The 24071-nt window shown below is 39.3% G+C and overlaps 1 long non-coding RNA gene across 1 annotated transcript in view; it reads right to left on the bottom strand.

Annotated features, from left to right (window-relative positions):
• LOC119848259 overlaps positions 1 to 13326 on the bottom strand; it is a 30349-nt gene extending 17023 nt beyond the window's left edge. Inside the window, exon 1 of the long non-coding RNA XR_006277805.1 lies at positions 13010 to 13326. This is a non-coding gene — a long non-coding RNA (uncharacterized LOC119848259). The remainder of the gene's footprint in view (positions 1 to 13009) is intronic.
• Positions 13327 to 24071: the final 10745 nt, after the last annotated feature.

Here is a 24071-nt window from a genome sequence, read left to right as displayed (position 1 = left end):
ATAAGGATAAATGCAGGGTCCTGCACTTAGGATGGAAGAATCCAATGCACCGCTACAGACTAGGGACCGAATGGCTCGGCAGCAGTTCTGCGGAAAAGGACCTAGGGGTGACAGTGGACGAGAAGCTGGATATGAGTCAGCAGTGTGCCCTTGTTGCCAAGAAGGCCAATGGCATTTTGGGTTGTATAAGTAGGGGCATAGCGAGCAGATCGAGGGACGTGATCGTTCCCCTCTATTCGACACTGGTGAGGCCTCATCTGGAGTACTGTGTCCAGTTTTGGGCCCCACACTACAGGAAGGATGTGGATAAATTGGAAAGAGTACAACGAAGGGCAACGAAAATGATTAGGGGTCTAGAGCACATGACTTATGAGGAGAGGCTGAGGGAGCTGGGATTGTTTAGTCTGGAGAAGAGAAGAATGAGGGGGGATTTGATAGCTGCCTTCAACTACCTGAAAGGGGGTTTCAAAGAGGATGGCTCTAGACTGTTCTCAATGGTAGCAGATGACAGAACGAGGAGTAATGGTCTCAAGTTGCAATGGGGGAGGTTTAGATTGGATATTAGGAAAAACTTTTTCACTATGAGGGTGGTGAAACACTGGAATGCGTTACCTAGGGAGGTGGTAGAATCTCCTTCCTTAGAGGTTTTTAAGGTCAGGCTTGACAAAGCCCTAGCTGGGATGATTTAACTGGGACTTGGTCCTGCTTTGAGCAGGGGGTTGGACTAGATGACCTTCTGGGGTCCCTTCCAACCCTGATATTCTATGATTCTATGATTCTATGATCTTCTCTAAAATGTGGTGCCCAGAATTGGACACAGTATTCCAGCTAAGGCTTCACTAGTGCCAAACACTGAGAGCGATATCTCCCATGTCTTACATACAACTCTTCTGTTAATACATCCCAGAATTATATCAGCCTTTTTGCAACTGCATCACACAGTTGTCTCATTCAATTTGTGATCCACCCTAACTCCCAGGTTCTTTCAGCCGTGCTACTGCCTAGCCAGTTATTCTCCATGTTGTAGCTGTGCTTTTGTTTTTTCCCTCCTAAGTGCAGTACTTTGCACTTGTCTTTATCAATTTCATCTTGTTGATTTCAGACCATCTCCTATTTCTGAAGGTCCTTTTCAATTCTAAACCCATCCTCCAAAGTGTTTGCAACCCCTCCCAGTTTGTTGCCATTCTAAATTTGTAAGCACACTCTCCACTCCAACACTTTCTTTAAAAATTTGGATAATGAACAATACCAGACCCAGGACATACCCCTGTGAAACCTCACTAGATGCATCAGCAAACTATAACTCATCTTTGAATGGTTTTTCAACAAGTTGAGCACCCACCTTACAGTAATTTCATCTAGACCACCTTTACTTAGTTTGCTTATGAGAATGCCCTGTAGGATTGTGTCAAAAGCTTTACTAAAAATAAAGCTATATTTTGTCTAGTACTTTTCCTGTTTACTAGGCTGATAACCCAGTCAAAGAAGGAAATTAGATTGGTCTGGCAGGATTTGTTCTTGACAAATCCATGCAGGCTATTTATCACCTTAACCTATGGGCTTATGAACTGATTGGTCCTAGAAATATTGGAAAAAATTATTAAAAACAAAGTTAAACTGATCTGTAATTCCCCTGAACCTTGTTGTTCTGATTCTTAAAGATACATTTGTCCTTCTCCAGTCTCTTAGGAGCCCACCCATCCACCATGAGCTCTTGAAGAGAATTGCTGATAGTTCCAAAAGTGCTTCTGCTAGGTCCTTAAATACCCTATAGTGAATTTCATCAGGACCTGGTGACTTGACAACTTAAGTTATCTAAAGATTCTTTAACCTAATTCTGCTCTACTGCAGTTTGTATTTGCACCCCCTTGTTAATATTAATTGTATTAAGCAACTGGTCATCATTAACCTTTTTAGTGAAGACAAAATCAAAATAGACATTAACCCCTTCAACCTTCTAATCTACTTTAAAACTGGAAATATATTAGATACCCAATATGTGGTATTTGTAAGGGTGACTTGTATGACAAGTGATGTGTATTTGTAACACTTTACTTCTTGTTCTTCACTAAATCAGAGGTAATGAGGTGACATTATGCCTGTCTTCTGTTTGCGAAGGAATGGCCAAGTTGTAAGATTTTTAAGCCCTAAAATAGACATCTATAAATATTTCAGATATTTATTTAAAAACAGGTTTTAAAAGTTTTAACACCGTTTTTAAAAAACCTACTTAATTTCATTTGCAATTATAATATGTTAAGGCCTAAACTTACAATAATTTAAAGAAATATTGAGTACATATTTGCTGTTAAAATGTTATAAAAAGTCAAATCACTGAACTGGTAAAGTCACTAAGCACCTGGAAACAACAACATTTATTGAAGTACAAACCCAGCTTTTGTTGTTGCAGGTACAGAAGAATATTTTCCTCATTTCAGTTAATTCAGTTCAATTATTATAGTTCATTCCAAATTAAGAAACCAATTCAGAGTTGTAGAAGTTAGTTTTCTTCTTCTAATCTATGAATAAAAACTAGTTGTAAGAGGATGAGATCTACTAGTGCTAAATTGTGAAGGATATGGTGACCAGAAACAAGTCAGTTCAATCCACTAACTATGGATAATATTTGTTTAATAAAATCTATTGGTTTTAAATGCAAAACGTGTTGATAAATCTGTTGTTTTCTTATACATCCAGAACATTTAAGGTTATTTAAGCAATAAAAATTTTAATACACTGTTAGTTGAATCCAATTTCCATTCAAAAACACAAATCAGAGTAAAAAAGTAATCTAGTAAAGAAATGCATTGTTCACCATTTTCCAACAAAAATATGTAAAAATTAAAAATCTGAATAAATGTGTGTTCTGCTGTGTAATTTGCTAAAAGTCCTCCTGGTTAGCAAAAAAGTATCAAATTTAGGATAGAGGCTATATTTAGTTGCAAATCAACATGTTTTAATGGTTACCAATCAATGAGAATCAGCTGGTCTTTAGGAAAATAACTGAAAAGTACAAATTCAAAAGATGACTAACATTGATTTAAATCAAGGTTTTCTGCTTGCTGATTTCAATCAATCCACCCAAAAGGAAAAATGAATCCAGCTTACTTCTAAGTGATTGAACAGAAAATGGTTGTCTGGTTTTCTTAAGCAATAAGAAGTTTGGATAAGATCATGAGCAGCTGTGTTTATTCAACCCACTAGTGAATTTATTCTCTCATTGATGTGTGGTGTTAGGCAGAACACCCACTAACCTCATTGTGAATTGCATGTGTAAATACTCTATGCATGGATGACAGAAGAATAGGCCCCTAGCATCAATGAGATCCAAACCAAAAAAAAAAAAAGTGAGCAGAGCACACAAAAGAAAGAACCTTACCTGGCTGAGCTTCAACAAGATGTTCAGATAGCTCAGATCACTGATGCCTCATACAATGTGATGTGCTCTTGTAGACACCTAAACTCCTTTTCAGAGAGATTGGATACTAAAAGCTCGATCTAGCCAGTTGCATAGGATCAAAAAGGCAGAGTTTCAGTAGGATTTGTTGATCCTTCAGTGTGGTCCAAATTCTCTAACATTAGACAGTCTCAAACCTACACAGCTGCTGCATGGCACTGCACCCCACTCCCTATCATATTAGAAGAAGGTGACCTTCAAGGGGAAATGGTGGGACTGGTATATGCATGCAGTTTCCCCATCTTCTATAGTTCAGGTGGAAGAGGGCTGTTTTTCAGGTGCTGAAAGTTCAATATTCTAGTTCCAGTTTCCTAGGTATCTGCAATTTATCTAGTAACAGTGTCTATTATGGAACATATGGATTTGTTACAAAGTGATAGCGTATTAGGTAACAAATAGTCCATCTCATCTCCTTGCTATATGCTCCGATTAAGAAACTGGGACCATATTAAGACATTTTAATTCTTCAAAAAAATTTACCACCAAGAATAAGGGCTAGTCTGCTAATTGACAATATAAATAGGCACTAGAATTCCAGCTCCAGTCCTTACTGCTACATTAAATCTTTTGCCCATATTACTTCCACACAGGGTGGATTTGATTTAAATCACTAGTCAGGGAGAATCGCTTTAATCATGGATTTCTACATAAAAGTGCATTCTTGTTGGTTATAACCTTAGTACATATTCTTCACAATGCAGAGATAGATTTAGGTTTCATTTTAGAAGATGAACACTATACATTTTAAAATGATTTTGAAAACTTTTCAGATTAGTTTTACAGCTATATCAGAAAAAAATGGATTGTTCAGTTAGTTTACCAAAGATAATTGAAGCAGATATTTATGCAGTCACTGGGAGGTGAACTATCATTAATATCTGGAGGATTTTCTTGCCATGCTGTATTAGGAGGAGAACTTCACCAGATAGACATTTAAATTGTTTTAGTTAAATAAAATAATGTTAAGAAATCTGGATTTTCTTCAACAGCAAACATATTAAGAAAACAAGCATATGAATTTTTGAATTTAGTTAAACATTCAAGTTTTTTTTTTAAATCAGGTTTGTTAATGAAATGTTTTTTTAAAAAAACAAAAAAAAGTTAATAGACTAATGTCAGTCAGGTCAACATGAGAAACTTAAAATATTGGCTTCTGCAGCTTTTTCCTGTTTGTTCATAATCTGGAAAAGACAACAACAAGCTTTCCTGCTTTTTCAGGTCCCAAACAATTTCTCAATTTGGAATGAATTAGTCCAAAGGAAGAAAATATTCTTTCTACACCAGCAGAAGAAGCTACTGCAGTTAAAAGTGAGACCACCACTTCAACAGTCTCTGAATCCAACTGCTTAAGTGACTTCCACCAGTTCACTGTGGCTGTTTAAAAGATCATGAGCAAACATTTCTTGAATGGTTCACCCTTAGCTCTGAAGTTTATTATAGTTGGCATTACGGGGAGATAATTGCTAGAGGTCTATGTCATAGCCAACTCCTCTTCTTCAGCAGTTAAGGTTTGACCCTGTTACCAAGTATTGAGAATATTTGCAAGAAAAGGAGCTGGAGATGGTGCTTGTCCCATTCATTTTTTTTTTAATGCTTGTAATTTAATTCTGTCATTGTATATTTCTCTTTTTAAGATCTCACTCAGTTCCTTCCAAATTTCAACAGAGTCAGCAATAAAGCAGCTATTTCCCTGCATTTTGTTCCAGGCTACAGAAATAAGCTTCAGGGTACTCAGCATGTGTTCAACATTTCTCTCAAGCCCAATGTTGAGAACTTTGGTTGTGACAGTGCCATCTATTTTTTCAAGATTTTATTCACAAACTCATCAGATTAAGCCAGTTTTGATATAGTGCTTAAAAACAGTCCACTACTGAGTTCTATCGCACGTCTTGTGTGAGAGTTAGCTTGGTTCCTCCCACTCTTTTCAGAGCAGCTGTTGCAAAGTGGTTATTACAGAAGTATTTTGCAATTTCAACATTAGCCTTTATTTCTGGAACACTGAAGGCTTTGGCTAGAAGGTGCATCAAATGAGTACTGCAACCATATGTTATTAGCTTGGGACTCTAAATAATTTCTTCTAATCTTGCATAGATTTGCAGTGGTGTCTGTGATCAAACTGTGTAGTAGACATTTAAATCCCCCCCCCCCCCCCACACACACACACACACACACACACACAGTTATAGCTTTCACTGCTACTTCTTGTAAGTATCCTGCTATGTGCGCATTTCCTGGTGCGTCAATTGTTTCTGTAAGGAAGACATTCCCTTCTTCTGTTGTCACACAAGCACATACAACAGGATCATTGTGGACATTGCTCCACCCATCAAAACTCAGATTAACAATTTTACCCTCTAGACCTTTTGCACACTGCTCATTTTCTCTTATCCAGCAATTTGCCTAGGACATCTGCTCTGTTGGGTGGACTGTATCCTGGTCTTAATGACTGAACCATGTTCATGACATGTGGGTTCTCAATCATACAGAAAGGAGAGTTTGTTGCATAAGCCAAACTGGGCAATTTTTTCCATCAACTACCTCTTTTTGTAATCTGCTGATTCTTATCACAAGATATCTATGGTTGTTTCTGGATGATGGAGATTCGTTTTTGCTACAAGTGATAATACTGTGGCTACGTGACATACATGATGTGACTGAAACACTCATTGGCAGATAATTCAAACTATAGAAAATGATGGTGATCTTGAAGGTGGAGAGTCTTCAGAATGCTGTATGTTGAGGATCAATTCTCCTAAACAAAATAAGTCAATGCATTTATTTAATTATGATTACCATACTGCTCATTTAGTATTACTCATTGCATTCACTGACATTCAGTACTACTTTAAAGGTGAACTTGTAAAAGGAAGATCTGCCTATTTCAGCTATTTTTTTATCACAATTGCAGCTGATAGTACCATAGAGTAACAACTATATTTTTTGCTCAAACATGAAAATTCAAGAATAGTCTGAGACAGGCAGTCCTTAAGGAAGAGGTATGAAAACAAAGTTTACCAACCTGAAGGTCCTGCATGTTCAGACATTTCCTTTCATCATCTTCAACACAGCTTCTTCCTGAGAAGGAAGACTTCTCATGATGTTGTTTCATTTGGGCAACCAGGCCTTGCATTTCTTTGTTACATTGTGTGCATTTTGTACACATACCCGTCTTACCCACATGTAGAGAAACTTCATTAAAATATTTCCAAACTGGGTCTCATGTCCTGGTGCCATTATAGGTTTTCCCTTCTAGTGAGAGAATGGTATGGTAGATCTCAAATCAATGAAGGCTACTCTCAACAAGACCTCAAGATTTCTGGAATATGTTGCTTGAACAGTTTCACTTTTGTTTCTACTGTCTGTCCCTCCCTTCTCAGATTTATCTCCAGACTTCTACTTGTCCAAATCTTTTCCACCCCCAACAATCTTCTATTCATTGAACTTTTGGAAACTTTGCACTTTGAGAGAGGTAAGGGATTGACTCTGTACACAAATTTGCAGAGGGACAATAGGGTTGAGATCTGTTATTTCGCCTCTAGTTTTAGAAATAAATTTTTGCTGTTAACAAGCACGTTATCTCTAGAGACACAAATCCACAGTTTGAGAACTACAAAACTAAGCATCTCTGATGGTATCTTCAAGACTGAGCACTGAATCCCATTGGGTAGATTGAAAGATTAACCTAAATAATCTATACAGAAGCCCTTGGAACCCCATAAAATTGGGTCCCTAATCCATGAACTATTGGAACTCATTTACAAAACACGTTTCTTAAACATTAATATATTGTCTCATACTATAGAATTAATAATCCCCATTCCATGATGAGATCTTTGAGCTATAATATATCTTAATGAAAACTATCTTGAGATCAGATTTTTTTTTGATAAAATGCTTTGAGGAAAAAAATTTAAATTAAAAAAAATTAAAAATTCATTGATTTTTATCCACCCTGCTTCTACAAGTGCATAACCTCTACTATGTGAAATCAAAGTGACCAGCAGTTCTCTTTGTGGATTGAAATTACTCAATCTTCTACCTACAAGCATTAATATTTTTCCCATTCAAAAAAAGAATTCATCTCACTTCAGTGTTCTACAACCACAAACAGGTAACTAATCTGACCTTTAATACAAAAATCCCTTCAGTGAAACCAAATCACATTAGTGATTAGTTTAACCAATCACAACCACCACCAACCATGCCTACAACAAAATGTTCACCCAGTTATTGAACTACATTTTCCAAAATGCCAAATGCTGAATATCATTCATACTGTCTTTCCAGATATCAAAAATATCTTCTGGCTGTATTGTAGGGAGCTCCAAACTAAGGGGCAAGGAGGGAAGAACCGTGGTACATTGCATCTTCCCATCCAACTGGCCACAGAGTTGCATCAGCAAACCAACATTTTACAAACAATACTATTAGGTACCTTTAAAAATATGAAGCTCTTCCATTATATAATAAGCCTTCCCTTGATTGCTTAATAGAACATTACATTTCAGATCCTCCTCTTATCTACTCTAATCCCAGAAAAAAAAAAACTACTAATTTCTTTTAAGGTGAAAAGTTGTGACAATCAAAGTGTTGATTTACATGGAGCAAGTTAGATTCTTACATAGATCAGATGATTTCTCAGATTCTCAGTGGTTCTGGTCTATATTACATATGACAGAAATACAACTCAAAATCCTGTTTATATATTTTAGTAAAGTTAAACTAAAATAAAAAAATCAAGAAAACATACCACTAAGGCTAAACTACTATAACCACTAACAAACTGACTAAGGATTAAGCAATAAAATCAAACTAAGGTGAAATCAGTAAATCAATGAACAATTACATTGAATTTGAATCAAGTAATCAGATGAGTACAGTAAACACCTATAAATCCTAAAACAAAACTCTAGGTAGGTGACTGTCCACTTAGTTATAAACCCCAATTAGAAAACTTATGGCAGAGTAGCAATTTAGCTAGTTGAATATTTTAATATTGAAACTTGTTTACGTTGAAGCCATGACCTCAAAGCCAATTGAAACATCTTCCTTTAATTTCACTAAAGTAAGGTAGCTAATGTTCTCCCACACTCCAAGAAAAATACAGATCTTAAACATTCCAGTAAGTGGAATTTTAACAGCTCTCACTTAACAGTCTACAGCTGACTGCTGAGTTTGTATGGCCATAGTCAATGATTTTACAAGGCAGAGATTTAGACACTGTGGGGTCTCTCCTGGTCCTCACACATGTGTCCACACTTTCATACCCTAAAATAATAAAAGGCTGTGATGGAACTCCCACCCCCATTTTTCTAGCCTGCTTTTTCAGTAGATGGATCAGTCCAAGGACATGCACACACAAGACAAAAATAGGAAAAAAAAAAAGATACATGTAAGGTAACAGGGGTCAAACTCTTCAGCTCTTGAAGTCTTCAGACTCACAAGAAGCAGGAGCTACATCTGCAGCCAAGGAATTAGATGACAAATCATGACTGCTGTACAGAAAGTGTTATTTACTCCTTCTCATAACACAAGAACTAGGGGTCACCAAATTAAATAGGCAGCAGGTTTAAAAACAAATAAAAGGAAGTAACTCTTCACACAACGCACAGTCAACCTGTGGAACTCTGTCAGAGGATGTTGTGAAGGCCAAAACTATAACAGGGTTAAAAAAAACAAACTAGATAAATTCATGGAGGATAGGTCTGTCAATGGCTATTACCCAGGGATTCAAACACCATGCTCTGAAGCGTCCCTAGCTTCTGTTTGCCAGAAGTTGGGAATGGGCAACAGGGTTGGATCATTTGATGATTACCTGGTTCTGTTCATTTCCTCTGAAACACCTGCCATTGGCCACTGTTGGAAGGCAGGATACTTGGCTAGATGGACCATTGGTTTGACCCAGCATGGCCATTATGATAATGTTGCTGGCACAACACTTCACACTAGCAGTATCCTCTGGATAAAGGCAGATTGGTCAAAACTGTCTCCCTTTGAGGTCTTTGAGCAGATCAGGTATGAAGTACACTTTGGATACAGACACTACAGTCCAATCACATTGGAGGCAAGATGACCTTCAAGCTATCACCAGTTTGGAAAAAAAATCCTGCTTAAACCAGCAGCTTTCCTAAAATAGCTGTTCTTGTGTACCACATGATTTGGGAATCCAAAATACCTTCCAAAAATCAAAAATAAAATAGGTACAAGACTACATTTCAGGAAGTTGACAGGACAACAGTCAGGACAGATAACAGTCATGCTCCGACATCTGACAGCAAGGTCTGGAAGAGGGCCTTAAAGTCCAAAGTAGCAGATTGCAAAAGTTCCTAATAAAGAAACCAAGCTCTCAATCACATATTCATCAGCATTCTTAAAAATATGATCATGGGATGGAAAAAAATGTATGTCACATCTTTCCTTTGCAAACAAGGTGGCAAAACAGCCACAACTGACCTGGGTAACAGGTCACAGCTTGTCCCTTTTAATAACTCAGCAGAAAGTTTTACAGCTTACCAATAAGAATCCCCTGTGAAATTGGAATGCTTGATGTTTATAATAGGTCTACATTTTCATATTGGCTATTTCTCAGTCATCTTACAGTTAAAGAGGCTTTTAATTATCAGTTATACCAGAGATACCCTGGCACATACAGGTTTTACAACATGGCAGGGAGTAACTGCAGCATGTGTGAAAACAGGAAAAGTTTGTTGGGGGCAGGGGGAGAAAGAAGAGGAGAAATGAAAAAACCCACCTTTATACACACACTCTACAGTAACAACTACATTTCCTTGTACATTTCCATCCAGTTATCAGACAACTTTTAAAGTTCAGACCAGAATCATACAAGGTAGATTAGGGATTGGCGACCTTTGGCCTGCCAGGGTAAGCCCCCTGGCAGACTGGGCCAGTTTGTTTACCTGCAGCATCTGCTCCCACTGGCCGCGGTTCGCCACTCCCACTGGCCAATGGGGGCTGTGGGAAGCAGCACAGTCCAAGGGATGTGCTGGCCGGTGAGAGCTGCGATCGGCCAAGCCTGTGGATGCAACTGGTAAACAAACCTGCCAGCCCACCAGGGAGCTTGCCCTGGTAGCATCACGGGCCAAAGGTTGATGATCCCTGAGGTAGAGTTTGGGGAGAAGTCTCATCTCCCAAGCAGTCTAATAGAATGTATTCTCAAGACGACAGACTTTACTAAATAGTATGGGGATCCCACTGCAACCAGAGTGTGATAGCTGGTAATCAAGTTGTGTTATTAGATTTTGCTTTTAGACAGTTGAGGAATCTCACCTGTTTCCCGAGATAAGATGCAGAGCTATGATTACAGTCCTCTTGTTTCTATCTCCTTTTATTGGTAACTAGCAGGAAGGACACGACTTGTGTCTATTGTGTAGACAGACAATTTCTTAAATTGAACTCAACCCCCCCCAGTTATTCTGGCATGCCTTTTAACTAGACCCATTAGATGACAGACATGCAGATACAAAAGCAAATACTCAATTTCATGATAGACTTCATAAAATCATTTTTTATTTAGCTGGTTTTGACTGTTTCCAGCATTGATGCATATGATTGACAACTTGATGCAATATTTTTCATGCCACATCTTTCTCACTCAGCTATTCATGCATAGATTCATTTCAAGGCCAAAACAGTCCATTGTGATCTAGTCTGATCTCCTATATAACACAGGCCATAGAACTCCCCCAAAATATGTCAGAAATGTGTTAAAGATGTACACTTCATTTCCAGTCTAAGTTGGTCTAGCTTCAATTTCCTGCCATTTGATCACCTTTCTCTGCTAGACTGAAGAGCCCATTATTAAATGTGTTCCTTATGTAGGTATTTATAGACTAATCAAGTTATTCCTTAACCTTCTCTATGTTAAGATAGAGCACCTTGAGCCTATCACTGTAAGGCAGGTTTTCTAATCCTTTAATCATTCTCATTCTTCTCTAAATCCTCTCCAATTTGTCAACATCCTTCTTGAATTGTTGCCACCAGAACTGGACACAGTATTCCAGCAGCAATCAGTGCCAAAAACAGAGGTAAAATAAACCAGAATCTCATGTAGGAGTAGAGAGGTTATATATCCAAGGACTGCATTAGTCCTTTTGACCACAGCATTAACCTGGGAACTCCTAATCAGCCGATTATCCACCATGACCTCCAAATCTTTTTCAGAATCACTGCTTCCAGGATAGAGTCCCCGATTCTGTAAGTATGGTCTATATTCTTTGTCCTTAGATATATACATTTACATTTAGCATTATTAATATTGCTTAGGGTTTATACCCAGCTCCACTCATTTTATTGAGCTCAATCATCCCCCCTCGACCCTTAGTCATCTTTTTCTTTATGACTATGCCACAGCCTTTATTAAATGTTGCATTCCACAAGTTAAATGGACAGATAGGAATTAATTTTGCTATCAACTCCCCTGCCACACCCTCCCCCTGAAGAAATACTTACTTTCACCCCTTCCCTTCTTCAAAGGCAAGCCATTTATCTAGAGGGATGAGAGGAGGAAAAAAACCAAGGGAAAACGTAGGGGGAGCAGTAGAACAGGGTTGCATTTAAACCCAGGCCCCACAGGCCAGTGGTAGCACAGTCTGAAAGGGCAGACACTGAGCAATGTGTCGACACACAGAGTTCAGGAGTCCTGAGCAAAGTGCTGAGCTTTGGGTGCTGCTGGTCGTTTTTGGCACCAGTGAACTTGTTTTAACAAACCCCTTTGGTGCCCTTTTTTGCCACTCTGAGAAGCCACACACACACAGAGCCACAACCTTCCCACTTAACTAACTAGCAGCTTTTCTCCTTATTTCCAATGTAGAGTTACAAGCCCCAATACTCACAGCCCCATGCAGCTTTGGGTAGCAGTGATGCTGGGTTTAGCTTTGGCCTGTCCTTCTTGGGTAATTTCTTCCCAACACAGTGCTTTTTTTGGCATGTTTTTGAGTGGCCTCCCTGTCCTTCCCAGGCTTCAGGCAGGTTTTTTTGTTTTCTTTTAAACTTTGTTTAGGACCTCCCTGCTGCAGCCCTTTTTTGGGCTTTAGAGCCACTCCCCCAAGGTGGGTTTTTTTGTTTACTGCTTCCCCTCCCCAATAGGAAAAAGATTTAAAGGGGTCATGCTTTTTAAAACCCAATGGGTTATATAATGTACAATAATAAAGGAAGCTTTGCTTCTGGGGTCAGGGGGGACTAATAGCCAGCAGATGTGTGGGTTTTTTTGTTTCTCTGGTGTAAAGTATGTATGTGGTTGTTTACCAAATATTTTCCAACAAAATAGTCTAATGGTTTCCCTTAATTACAAAAGACACTTTATAATAATTTGCAGTCTCTCTTCTATAAGTTTTATATTCTATAGTACATAATCCCCCTTTTGTTTGCTGAAATACAAATTCAAGTAGTAATACTAAACCAAGAGCTGTTTGTAAGTTATCTAATTTAACTGTTAGTACTTCAATTATAAATCCAGAAACCTCAGATTCTCAACAACTCTTCTATGACACAAATAGCCTAAAACTGATCTATGGCAGGATCCGTATTACTCACCAATCAGCAGTACCTCCTTGGGGCTCATCTGGGGAACTAGCTCTGCAACCCCCTGCTCTGATGCCCTCTCCTGCAGTTACTCAGACCATCATTCCCCTCACTTACTCTGTGGCTTCTCACATGCTGGGAGCTGCAGCACTTTCCTCTTCATAGCTTAGTCCTTCAGCCAAGTCCCATTAAAGTTCTCCCCACTTCCAGGGTATCCTCAAATCTCTATACCAGGTTCCAGTCCATGAACCCTGATCTTAGCAGCTCTGGCTTTTATTCTTCCAGCCCTTACCACTTCCTATTCTGTCCTTACAGCTGCCTGCTCTCACTCACCCCTTATATCAGGAAGTATATCTGCAGGTTTCTGCCCCCACAGCCTACCTCTCTTTATAGCTCCCGCCCAGCTACTCTCCTAGGTGGACTTCATCAGCAATTAGGCCCTAACATGCCCTGGGTTTCATCCAGGTGCAGTCTAAACTTAATTGGCCTAATTTACCCCTTCAGGACTGGGGGGGGGCGCACAGGACTCCCCATCACATGATCCTTTTCCCATTTTGGATTCTGTATTAAAACAGGCAAAATAGTGCAGCCATCTTTTAATGCTTTTTAACATTGTGTTTTCTCCCATTGACGTTAATGGGAATAGAATTGGGCCCTTCAGCACCTGATATATAGTATATTGTGTGGTAGTCATCTAAGCTTTCCTCTCATTTCCTAACTTTTGAATGTATAAAATTTCCCTATATGAGTAAATGTTTTCTTTCTGTACATTTACATAAGTTTGGAATGGTATTTCTTTTAAAATGTAAATATGTTCAGAAACTGTCAAATTCCCATCTACTGGGCACCTTGTTTTAAAGCAAACAGCAATAGCAATAAAAATATAAAGAAATGAATACAAATGAGGTAAGGGAGGAGAAGCCTTTCTAAAAAGCGACATCTTTGCAAGATCTGGTAATCACTTTCAAACATGAAATTTCCCCTTTCAATTAACTTTCCTTTATAACATGATGATGGACATGATATAAAAACCTGAACAAACAGAACAGAATTATAAATTGGTAACTGGAATTTTCTTTGAATAAACTCTCATTTCTTGTTCTCCTGTAGCTTTCCCTTGAGTCCCTCATTCTTCCTTTCTGTACAATCTCTCTTTCACTCCTCTTCTCTCTTTGTTATGTGATCATTTCTCTATTATGGTTAATGCATAGTAGTCCCCACTTTATTTAAGGTTGAAAAATGGATTCCACAACAATCCCTGTTTCAAATATAATAGAATAATCCACTTTGGAGAATGAAATTTCTATGCTTGTTTCCTGCCAATTTTTGTTTTGATTATTTGAGGGCGATACCTCCAGCAATGTTGAACCTGACAGTGTTTTGAATATAAGAATATCTTCTGTGTAAAAAGATCCACAGTACAGGGCACAGTACCTGTCTTTTTAAAGAAACCAACAGCCTTCAGGTTATGTTTTTTATAATGTCCGCTGACAAGAGAAATGCATATATGGTGACTGAGAGAGGACTTTGGTTGGAGTTGTGTGCTCTTGCAGATAATTTGCTGAAAGACTAGTTTTTTTCAATACATCTTCATTTCTGTTACCTCATCTGCAAAACGGAACTCCCTAATTCCTATTCACCTTTGTGAAGCACTTTCAGATCCATAAGTGAATGCACTATTATTGACAGCATGAAAAAGCTGAGAAAGAAACCAATTTCAGAATCTAGATCCCAAGTCATCAAGCCTCTTAAGCATGTACTTAACTTTAATCATGTGCTTCAGTCCTATTCAGCAAAGCGCTTAAACATGTGCTCACTTTAACTTTGAAGTCTATGGGACTTTAGTATGCTCTTAAGAGCTTTGCAGAACTGGACCCTAATAAATACAACTCTTCTTATGGGAAAATGCTCCAGAAATATCTGTGATGTCATTTCTATGAGGCTTCTCTTTCAGGGGTCTCAAGTGTTCCATAGAAAACAGCAGCTTTTTGAAATATCTTCTAACAGAGTCTAATAATCAAAGTTTGATATTTTACAACAGTATTATTTGAACGACTCTAAGTGTGAGAACTTTTAGTACCAGAATGACTTCATCTGAAGGCAAAGTTTCAATCTTAGACATTTTCCCTAGAAATAGTAATAGGTTTACAGAATCATGAAAATAAAATAAAGGACTTAAGTTTGGACTCCCACACTAGAAAACAAAAAATCTGGAATATATTACTCAAGTACTTTGCACCAAAAGACTTGAATCTTGTTCCCTCTAAATGTTAAAGCTTTGAATTAAGTGAATCCTCAAGAACCAGTTAAACTAGAAACAGTATGACAGATTCCTCTTAAGAAAATTGATGGCAAATAAATGGAGTAAATAACTTCATTCACTATGAGAAATATGATCTTGAAAGTTAGTTGATCAGCAGTTCTATGACAAGGCTTTAAAGTAAAGACCCAATCCTGAAATTGAGGTCAATGTGAGTCAGGAGTAGCTCCAGCAATTTTGGTGTTATACTGGCGCAAAATAAGTGGGATCAGGCTACACCAGTCACAGAGTCAGCATTTAATGTGCATTGCTTACAATGCCTATATGGGCAGTTCAGAAATAAGTCATTATTGAGAAGAGTTTGAACCTTCTGTAGGATGAGCCAGTTGGCAACGGTCTATACTGTAGGGCATCAGCCCTCAGCCTTTGCCATACTATTGAGCATAGCCTGTTATTTTATTCCAACAACAGCAGTGATAGCTGTGAGCAGATATGGTCAAACTGCAGGATCCTCTCACAGCTTTGCTGATTCATCAGCTTGCTCAGTATGATTCATGGTGTGTAATATATTGATGCTACCTACCTCCATGTGTTACAAAAAAAAATTGTGTGTGTGAATTTCTGACAGAATTGCTGCCCTTGTTTATGTTGCATTAGCGGACTGTATTTTTGGCAGCAGCAGATCTCATCAAGCAATGGGTGTTAGTTGTGTATTATAGGTGCACTACTAGCAAACTCTCCTCAAAGACCTATCCATGTCATAGTTCACAAATTGATCAAATTTTGCCTGCCAGTGAAAAATGAATCAGAAAGTCTGCTAATGAGCCCATCTGTGCAGCTAGAAAACTTAAACTGCTTTGAGCAGAGGAGCCAATGGAGAACATAAAAACTGTTCAAACTACAAAATAACAGCTCATTTAAAATCCCACCCAAAACAAATCCCAGATATAATGCCTTGAAGATTTGGTGGTACATATTCAATTCAACGCAGAATAATTTAGCTATGCAGCTTCCAATGAGCAATTTAACATTAATGACTGTCCTGGGACTAAGTACTCTTCCAGTACCAGATCCAATGCCCACAGAACTCAGTGAGAGTCTTTCCCTTCATTTCAGTGGACTTCAGATCAGGCCCACATCCACGACTTCTTAAAATTTGTTTAAGGCAAAACCTTCAGGAAGAGCTAGAGGACAGAAAACCTGACTGAAATCTTGGATCAAAAAGCACTTTTAGGAGGAGGCAAGGAAAGGGCAAATATCACCCAGTTCAATTTGGATAAGCATCTAAAAGTTTCCAGAGGCATTGATCACAAAATCTGATACAAGGATAGTTCTTGACGAACTTTTATTAAAATGCTTCAGAGCTTTACATTTTTATTGCCTATTTTGTTTTAATGGATAGTACTTTTAACTGTGTTCTAACCTATCAAATTCTCCATGGATTTGCTGAGACTTTCCACTTAGGTAGTTCTGCTCTTGAATCTGAAAGCTCAGGCAAATCCTCTCAAATCCTCTACCAACTTTACACTCCTCAAATTCTGTTAAATTATTAAATTCCCTTCAATGCATTCCTTAAATACATAACACTGAATGTAACTAACTCTGTAAGTGTAATTTTCCTTTAATGTAATGTGGAGATAAGAACCTCGATAAGGTTTGTTTTCATTGTTGGTAGCCTTTGCTAAACTTGGGATGTTGACTCCAGAGAAGCTTTGACAAGATCTGTTAACTCTCTTGTTGTTTAAGGATGAGTCTGCCTTGAGGACTATCTGACTCAGCAGACATTTACATGTGCCCATCACAATTATGCCTGGTCACTAATAATATTACAGAAAGATTGAAGGCTAGTGGGTGTAACAAGATATAAGTTATTTTGTTTCTCTTATTGTCTTGTTTTGCATGAGGTTAAAACATTAATGTGAAATTGGGAAAAGAAAGGCTCAGATAATAATGGTTCCAGAGCATACTTTTTAAGCAGTGATGGTAATTAACCACTGGAAGAATTAACCAAGGGATAGGTGGATTCGCCATCAAGTGTAGTCTGTAAAGTATGGCTCAATGTCTCTCTAAAAGATACAATAAAAAATAGTTGGTTTGGTAAAAAAAATTGCTGGGTAAAATTCTATAGCTTGTGTTATGCCAAGTCACAGTTGAGCATAAAGGTCCCTTCTAGTTAAACCTGTGAATCTTTGCGTAATGGTTCAACATGTTACTCATGAGCCACTTGAGTTCAAGGAAGGCCTTTCATTATTTCAGGCCTGGAACCTACTGTGATAAGTTCATGAAAGTTAACACACAGAAGGTTTTTTATTTAACTCCAAGCAACAGGATCAGGCCTATTATATAGTTAAATGCCAGTGTTTCCTTTCTTTATACCACACCAAAAAGTGGGTCCCTAGATGAGTTTATTTCAAAGTGGACAATTGGAGGTGCCTGAAAGAGGTGTCACCTATTTTGGAAGAGACTTCCTGAAAAGTGGGATGGATTGGGTTTAAGAGAAGAGAGATGAGAACAAAGTCATACCCTATGGTTTTGTCTCAAGCCCTCACACAGTTGTTTATTATGCACACAACTCAGTGGGTGGAAGAAACCTTCATTTTCAAAAGGGATTTTGCATGCTCAACTAGAGAAACGTAAAGGGGCTGGATTTTCAGAGGGCCAATGCTCACTCTAAAAAGCGTCACTCCAAAATTGATCCAGTATCAGTCACTTCTGGAAGTTTGGGCCAAGAAGATTGGGCTTTGAGACAATGTAAAATGAAACTAGGGCACATAAGTATTGGACAGAGCTGTGCAGGGCTTTGAAGTCAGAGGCAAGAAGCATGAACTTGAGATCAGTGGAGTTACTTGGATTTACATGCATGGAAGTGAGACTAGAATCTGGCTCTTTCTCTTTTTGACTGTTGTATTCCACAGGTGGTCATTCTTTGCATTCCTGTTGAAGCCATGTTACGAAAAACACATCCATTATTGGTGTGAGGGTTAGTTTTCATTATCCAAGACAAGCAAGGAAGTGTTTAAATCTCAACTCTGGTGCATATAGTTTGTTTTTAATTAAAGACAAGCCAGCTAGTTTTGTAGCACTGTAGCATAATCTTGGATGTTCACAGCAGACTTCAGAATTTGTCATAAGATCAAGTGTTTAGCAGACATGGGGCTGAGGTATCTGGGAGGTCTGTCTGTTCACTTACATGACTCCTACCACCATAAAATGTGAGCATCTCCCAAGTAAAAATAAAAATAACAATATCAGTTTGTCTTTCTCCCCCTTCTCCAGCCTGTTGGAAAGGTAACTTGATTACTTTACAAGAGTCGGAGGAGTGCATATTCATGGTGGTAAACCTGGCTATTGTGTTTGAGGAGATACTTTTTTTCTAGCCTCCTGTTTTGCCTTTTCTGCCTCAAGACTTCAACAACCCCTTTTGATCTACCTATGCATTCAGGCAGGGTAATATCACACAGGTACACTAAGGGTCATGAGACTTGTAAATATCAGTTGGTCAAACTCTCTACTGTTCATTACACCAGCCTCATGATGTATTTCATTTAAAATATAAGACTGTAAACTCTTTGGGGTAGGGAATGTGTTTGTCTTCTGTAATGTGCCTGGCATGCCCTTGGCTCCTATAAAATTCTTTGGCTATGGCTACACTACGAGGCTTTTAGCGACACAGCTGTGCTGCTACAAGGCATGCAGTGTAGCTGCTGTTTGTCGGCAGGAGAGAGCTCTCCTGCTGACCAAAAACTTCCACCCCCATGAGCGGCAGCAGCTTTGTTGGCAGGACAGCGTTCCTGCTGACAAAGCGCTGTTCACACTGGTGCTTTTCGTCGGTAAAACTTTTGTCATTCGGCAGTGTGTGGTTTTTTAACATTCTTAAATGACAAAAGTTTTGCTGATGAAGTGCTAGTGTAGAGAAAGCCTTTGTCCTGAACTGCTGTCATTATATCAATCCATACTGACTGTTAATCCTCATTTCCCTGAAATTTTGGCTGCTAGTGAGAATCACAGTCAAAGGAGACATCATAGGCCTTTTTAGACATAACAAACATGTTTCAGGAGCAAGTTTCAAACTTCAAAGCAATAAAGTATTAAAGAATCCTCAGATCTGTGGCTTTGCATCTGCTTTATTGTTTTGCTTTATCATTAGATAAACTCATTAATTCTCTTGAGCAAAACATGTTGAACTTTTCCTCCTATGGTACCTTCTGGCTTTACTCTCATACGCATGATAACTCTTATATTCTGACTGAGAGCAAGGAAAAGTAAAAACACTACTCACCAACTCAAAATAACTAGGAGTAGGAAGAGCACTACTGTGAGCTTGGTATATTGTATAGCTGAAACTGACACATGCTTCTTAAACCGTAAACCACATGTTCTTGATCCATCTGGATTTGCTTTGATTCCTGATGGGCAGATAACATTGCTGAAAGGAATTGTGTTAAAACAGAGCACAGTAAATGTGTCCAGTTACCAACATAGAGCTTTAAACAGTCAGCTTAAATATAACACACTGAAGGCTTGAAAGCTTGTCCTCATGCTGGTTAAGAAGAGATTCCTGTTAGTTTCTGAAGACCTTTTCCCTTTCAACAATATGATATAAAAACCTCAGCTTCTTAGTCAAACAGTATGTCCATCTATCTTTATTACAGCAAAAACTGACAAGTAAAACATGCTGTAGTATCCTTTTGGTTCTTTATCACATCACCAATGAGGAAGGAGTTTACAATGAATAGATGCCTGCCCCTCAAATCCAGTCATTGTATGTGACATAACTGTAAGCAGTAAACTCGACTCCAATGAGCATGTTGTAACTAAATGCAAACTCTTATGAGAGCACCTCCTTTGCAGAAGGCATTTGCTTCTGTTTATGCCCTTTTGACCATTGCATCCTTTATTTATACATAGTGGTGTGTGGGTGTGATGTTTCACTCGATATTCATTATGAAAATATGCTTATGATATGAATATAATATAACTGAAGTATACTCTAGGCAAGATGGCTCATGTGAGATATCATTGGAAAGGATATGATTTACTGAATGTGATTATCCAATTTGTATGTCTGTATCATTTCTGTATCTGAAGTTAGGAATATTAACTATGTATCCGTATTTCAAATGTGTTACTTTGAGTGTCACTCCCAACCAGCCCTTCAGGTGCAACAATGGAAAAGCCAGACAGGGCTAATGGGCCATTAGCAGAGACAATAGACCAGGGGTTCTCAAACTGGGGGTCGGGACCCCTCAGGGGTTCATGAGGTTATTACATGGGGGAATTGCAAGCTGTCAGCCTTCACCCCAAACCCCACTTTGTTGCCAGCATTCATAATGGTGTTAAATATATAAAAAAGTGTTTTAATTTATAAGGGGGGGTCACACTCAGCAGCTTGCTATGTGAAATGGGTCACCAGTACAAAAGTTTGAGAACCACTGCAATAGACTGTGAAAGAGCTTAGTCTTCCTGTGTACGCTGGAGCCAACCTACGAGCAATGGCTGCCACAGCCATGCAGAAACATGGGTCTGAGTCACCTGGAACTGGATACCCCTCTGCCCCTTTTGGAATGCCAGTGGTTTTCCACTAGAAGACAAAGGGTTCATGCCTTACACAAGAGCTATATAAGGCAGGAGAGTGGCATCATCATGGTTCTCCTCTGCCTCCCCACCTAAAGAGACACTGAAAAAACACCTGGAAGCAAAAACTTAACTGAGGGGAGAAGGGTTGAACCCAAGCTGAAAGGGTGTCTAGCTTGTGAGTAACAAAACCTGAGGTCTCAAGAGGAAGACCAGTGCAGCTGCCTTTCCAGACTTTCTATAATCTGCCTGCAATAATAGGGTGAGAAATTACTTTTTGTAACCAATTTCTTTAGTGAAACAAGCTTAGTTTGCGTGTTTGGTTTCATTTGTTTAGTAATCTACTTTGTTCTATCTGTTGTCTCTTATTTTCACTTAAAATCCACCTTTGGTAGTTAATAAACTTATTTATTGTTTATAGTAAAACCCAGTTTATGTAATTTCTAACTGTGTGGCAATAAGTGTGCACATTGAGGAATAGGGTGGTTTTTATAAGCTTGTGCTGTGCAGATTTTCTATATAGCACAAGACAGTATTATTTTGGGTTTACCTTTCAAAAAGGAGAGTGCACTGGAGTGCTGGGGGAGTCCTCTCACAGACAGCTGACTTCAGTCTGTGGCTGCACCTGGAGGTGGCCCTGTGTGTGTGTGTGTGCACGCGTGCGCTGCAAGAGGCCGGAGAGCCTAATTCAGCAAATCAGGGAGAAGGAACTCAGGCTGATTGAGCAGGTGAGGCTCAGTTAAACCCCAGCACATCACGTGGCATCCCAGAATGGGGGTCCAACCCATCACAGTGGGTTTTTCTAAAGCTAAGTGCTTTTTAAGACTAGAACCAATTTACATTAAATATGACAGTTTTTTATACAGAATAGTTGCCATTACTGTTATATTTGTGTTACTCATGTATATTTTTAAATGTGGTTTTTAAGTAGTGTTGAGCTCCAGCCAAAGCCCTTCATCTGAACACTCAGAATTTGAGGGAGTTCTGGCTCAGTCCTGAAGGCCATGCTGAGTTTCTGGATTCTGAATCGAACACTTAAGGTCTTTAGGTGTTGCAAGATACACATAGGTACCTGTTGGGATTGTAAAAAGCACCAAACAGAGGTAGGCATGTCACTCCCATTGCCTTTCAATAGAAGTTAGGTGCCTAACCTATCAGGGCTTTTGTAAACTCACTAGGTGCCTAGCTCCCTATCAGACACCTTAAACACCTTAGTAATCTGGACCTGGGTTCTTCAGATCATTCAAGCAGTACTGGATACAAAACAGATGTGGGAAGTAATAGTGACTTGAACCCACCATTATACTCTCCCAATCCTGGGATCAGCCACAGACCAGGCCAGTTCTTAGAGCCATCCTAACTGCGCTGATTTTCATCCAGCTGTCCTGGGCCCCAAATGGCCATTACAGCAGATGAGGGTAGCTGGGGTGCAGAAACATGCCAGCCCTGCCCCTTTTCTGTGGTCATGCTCACCACAAAGGTAATCATCAGGGAGCTGGGTCTGCTGATTTTCCTGCTGACTTCCACCACCACAGCAGTTCAAATCAGCCATGGACTAGTACCTAGTCCTAGATCCAAGCCCTTCAGCACTCTTGACAAAGTTCAGATCTGAATCTCAGCTTTGGGTCACTCAAGCTCATCTCTAGTTGTAAAGTTATTTTCTAGTAGAAAGGAGCCTTTTCCTTAATCTAGAAAGAGAAAATATAATTTAGGAGACCGAAAAGTATTGTTTCCGGTTGTTTGAAAATGTTCCATGCTGAATACCACTTTCAGAAGCTAGGGAGGACTGCATGTTACAAAATGATTATTTAATGACTCATAATCCATGTGTTTTGGATGTCTCTCCTGAGGAATTAGTTTTAAATGGTGTAACACTGGCAAGATGTGGTGTTAGATGTCAAATCATTGCAATAGCTACATTTTTGGATCAACCAACATGAAATTTCAGCAGTCAGTTGCTGGAATGCATGCATCTATTTAATCACTGCTGGACTTGATTCATGGTTGCAGAGCAAAACAAAATAAAAAAAAAAGTAGGAAGAACCTTTCAGTGCCAAGTATTACTCTTTTTTATTAATTAAACTTGAAACCAAATATTTACCTTCCCACTTTTTGAATATCCAATTCAATTTGGCTCTTGCCAACAGAACTGGCCACATGCCTATCTGTAATTGATATCAAATCACTACCTACTTTAAAACAGCTTTTATAGTTCACAGAAGAATATCCTGTAGCTTTTACCACAGACATATAAAACAACCTGGAGGCAGCAAGTCTTGTAGGCAACATTTTAAAAGAATCATAATTTTATTTTAGAAATAGCTATAATCCTATGCTATACATACAACATAACAAATTATTGATTGTAGAAACAGTGCTAGTGTAAAGCAATGTTTCCATTTAGAAAGGCAATTATCAGAATATTTTATTTTATAAATAATGACTGCAGAAAGTACATTGAATGAATAGCTGGTCCCTAAGATCCTGACAAATACTCCTCTGGGCCCTGATTCAGGAAAACACATAAGCATGAGTACAACTCCAATGGACTCTAACCACATGCTTGAAGCTAAGCATGTATTTAAGTCGTGAACTGCTGAATCAAGGCTCTGGTTTTGCTTTTTTTTTTAATTGGGCTAGTCCTCACTTCTGTTCACTGAGCCAGGGCAAAAAAATGCTCTGTGTAGCTATGTAGGTCAGAAAGTGGCAGGATTCAGTATTTTTCGTTTCTATGCTCTTTTCTTGTCTATCACTGCATTGTTTGACAACTGTCCACCCAGTTACCAGCACATCCTTTTCTCTGGCTCCTACCATCTGTAATAGCCTTTAGAGCAGAGATGGGCAAACTATGGCCCACGGGACGGTCCTGCCCGGCCCCTGAGCTCTTGGCCCGGGAGGCTCGCCCCCGGCCCCTCCCCCACTGTTCCTCCTCCCATGCAGCCATGCCGCCACGAGGGCGATGGGGCTGCAAGCTCCTGCCGCTCTGAGCGGCATGGGAACGGGGCGGTGGTGGCGTGCGCATGTGGGCGGTGGTAAGGGGGTTGGGTATAGGGTCCTGGGGGGCAGTCAGGGAACAGGTGGAGTTTGATAGGGCATGGGAGTCCCGGGGGGCCTGTCGGGGGCGGGGGTGTGGATAGGTCAGGGCAGTCAGGGGACAGGGAGTGGGGGGGTGGTTTGGGGTGGGGGGGTCCTGGGAGGGGACAGTCAGGGGACAAGGAGCAGAGGGGGTTGGATGGGTCA

The sequence above is a fragment of the Dermochelys coriacea genome, chromosome 1 (assembly GCF_009764565.3).
Source record: "Dermochelys coriacea isolate rDerCor1 chromosome 1, rDerCor1.pri.v4, whole genome shotgun sequence".
Taxonomy (NCBI): Eukaryota; Metazoa; Chordata; order Testudines; family Dermochelyidae; genus Dermochelys; species Dermochelys coriacea.
Note: the sequence above shows the minus strand (reverse complement) of the source record. Positions and strands in the feature narration are given on the sequence as shown.